The sequence below is a fragment of the Tupaia chinensis genome, unplaced genomic scaffold (genome assembly GCF_000334495.1).
Source record: "Tupaia chinensis unplaced genomic scaffold, TupChi_1.0 Scaffold149131_1, whole genome shotgun sequence".
NCBI lineage: Eukaryota > Metazoa > Chordata > Mammalia > Scandentia > Tupaiidae > Tupaia > Tupaia belangeri.
In genome coordinates, this window is record NW_006208977.1 from 1,885,328 (window position 1) to 1,888,402 (window position 3,075).

General features: G+C 47.6%; 1 protein-coding gene across 1 annotated transcript in view; it reads right to left on the reverse strand.

Annotated features, from left to right (window-relative positions):
* COX10 (cytochrome c oxidase assembly factor heme A:farnesyltransferase COX10) overlaps positions 1-3,075 on the reverse strand; it is a 171,129-nt gene that overhangs the window by 17,640 nt on the left and 150,414 nt on the right. The window lies entirely within an intron of this gene.

Consider the following 3,075-nt stretch of genomic DNA (forward strand, 5'->3'; position numbering starts at 1 on the left):
CGTAGTCGATCATGGTTCGCGTCCTGGACTCAGTGGCTTAAAACTCACGCCGGGCACATGTGTGTGTGTGCCCAAGATCCCGAGAGGAGAATGGAAGAGAAGGGATTGCGGCGTAGCCGTGCCCCCGGGCGGTGATTTCTCGCTGTCTCTCTGTCTCTCTCTATCTGTCTGGTGAGCGCACGTGCCCTGTAGCAAAAACCTCTTAAAAAAAAAAAAAATTGGCCAGTAGGTAGCATGGTGATTTACGTGCTGGATCTCACATAGGTGACTTCATGATTCAACTCCTGGACCCGGCAGCTTGAAAATCATGCCGGGCGTGTGTGCATGCATGCTCCAAATCCCAAAAGCAGAATGGAGAAGGGGCTGTGACGTGCCATCACCCCCAGGGAACGAATTCTCATTTTCCCTCTCTGTCTCTCTCTGGAAAGCGCACATGCCCTATAGCAAGAACCTAAAAACAAAAACATAACCTAGTTTCTAAAATCCCAGAAATGAAAATCTTTAATGCATCCACTTCGATTCTGTCATCTTAAAATAGAAGAAAATTATTCACTGATTCAGTCTTTCAAGTCATTCAAAATTCACTTTTTATCTCAAGTTTGCTGTATCAAGTCAGTGTTTTAAATTTATTTTTTTGAGGCAGTTTAAAGCATTATGTAAAGTACCATTATTTTTTCTGTATGGACCTGACAAGGCTAAGGTTTGGTTTGGTCTGATCTGTGATAAATAATACTTTTCAGGGCAGTAAACTATGCTATTACTGCATGCCCCGAAATGTATCTTTCAGATTTAAAGAAAAAGGATATATTAGACGTCAACCTCAAAAACTGCCCAGGGAGTTTCTCTTCGTGGTTATATGCATCTTTGAGATTGCTGTTTTATAGCAGGTTTTATTCAGGCAGATAATGGGTCTCTCTCTCTTTTTTTTTTTTTAGAGATTTTCACTGTAGGGCACGTGCGCTCGCCAGACAGACAGAGACATAGAGACAGAAAGTGAGAAATCACCCCCCAGGGGGGATGGTCACGCCGCAATCCCCTCTCCTCCATTCTCCTCTCGGGATCTTGGGCACGCACGCACAAGCGCCTGGCGTGAGTTTTAAGCCACCGGGTCCGGGACACGAACCGTGGTCGACTACGTGGGAGTCCAGCGACATAGCCATTACGCTAACTGCTGGTTCCCGGGTCTCTCTTTTCAAGATAAAGATGGAGCTTCATCCTACTGCCTAAGAAAGGCATGGCTTGACCTGTGGCTGTCCGTTGGTAATGAGTGTGCACACGAATCCTTAAATCTGGATTACAGAAAGATGTGTGAATACTTCAACAATTTTATGTTAAGTACGACTACTGGCAGTTTAGCCAAATCCAAACTATCTGTAAACAAACCAGGGCTCCAGCCTGTGGACACACTCAGAAATGAGGACTTGTACAAAGCCTTCTCTTCTGGTACAACTCTAGCTTAGAGTCTTCACAAGGAGACTGTCTGGAAGTGTGGCAAGGGGCTCTAGCCCTCAGCCAGAACCTGGGCTCTAAGTCTCTGCACCAGAGCCCTGACCAAGTTCCCCAAGGCCCTGGACTAGACTGCCTTCACCTGTCCCCCTTGAGCCCTGCCTCTAGGGCTGTAATAGTTGGCCTGATCCAGACAGAAGACTTAGCTTTTGTTCCCTTGTTCCTTTGTGTCAGATTTCAAGAAAAGGAATAGGGTTTGAGCACTCCTGGCCAGGCGGGAGGGAGGGTGTTTCTATCAGAGGCAGGGGACTCAGAGCAGGGACTCAAGCATTGAAGCAGAGTGATATTCTGGAGGAAGAGAAGATTCAGGAGGATGCAAAGCCTAGAGAGTCATTCACTCTCTTTCATGTTCCCACCTAGAATATCCGAGCTAGCACTACAAATGCTTTAAGGGAAAGGAGAAGGGTGGCTAGTGGGGATAGGTTGGTTAGGTTATGGGGCAGAGAGTCTCGGTCAGATCAAGGTTGGGGCTCCGGGCAGAACAATGAAGAACTACGCCTGGGAGTAGGGGCTGGTGGTATGCGGGTGTGTTCTTTGAATGTAAATCATAAACCAGGCTGAAAACTCAGCCATCACCCCATCTAGGGTGCCAGATTCAGGCTTCTCTCCCTCTCCCCCACCACTGGTGGACCCCAGTATTTTCCTACCAGGCCTGGAGGCACCTCACAGACTTCCAACAGCCAGGAAGGGATGAGGAATCCTGGGGGTCTCCTTCTGTGTGCACCCACCACCCTGAGAACTGCAGAGTACTAACGAGAGCATCATCTGTCATGAGCGCAGCCCTGACCAGGGTCACGCACTTCACACAGGACCTGAGGGCGGCAACTCCAGGAGGACAGCCCGTTATGAGCCCCATGTGGAAGAGGAAGGACCAGCAGACGGAGGCCAAGCTTGGTTCGAAGGTCACACACCAACCGAGGGGCAGAGCAGGCTCCAGACCAGGCGGCCCGGCTCCAGCTCCCGGCTCTGAACCCTCTGCTGCCATCACCTCCCACGTGGGTGAGACTCATCACAGAGCAGACGAGCACAAAAGCTTTCGAGTATTACATGCGTAGACTCATTAAAACCCAGCGTTTACAGGATATTAAAACCGTTCTAAGAGACAGTCATGGTAAAGGTGTAATCGCATTTGTAAGCTTGCCAGGTTGGCGTGTAAGAGCTTTTATGAAAAGTTTCAGAAATGTGGCTTACAGGGTAATGGTTTATGGTCAACTGCCTTTTGATCTCTCATGTGAAAAATATGTACTTACATATACAGCAGGAAACCTCACCACTTCCTTCCTAAGTGTTGGTCAAAAACACTAATTACTTGACTAATTAGACTGAGGGACTTCCCTTACAGATGGTAAAACGGAGCTATGTCACCCCACAAATTCAGTTGTGACATGTCAGCCAGAAAAAGTAGAAATGTTTCTATGGTTTTATTATACACGGCACGAACAATTTAAGCAAATCATATAAAAATAAATGAGAAACTCATGAAAATAATCTGTGCTTTCTTGAGCAGGGAAAGTAAGCCAGGTCTGGGAGCATAGAGAGCTACCGAGGGAGGCCTACAAAGAGGCCACG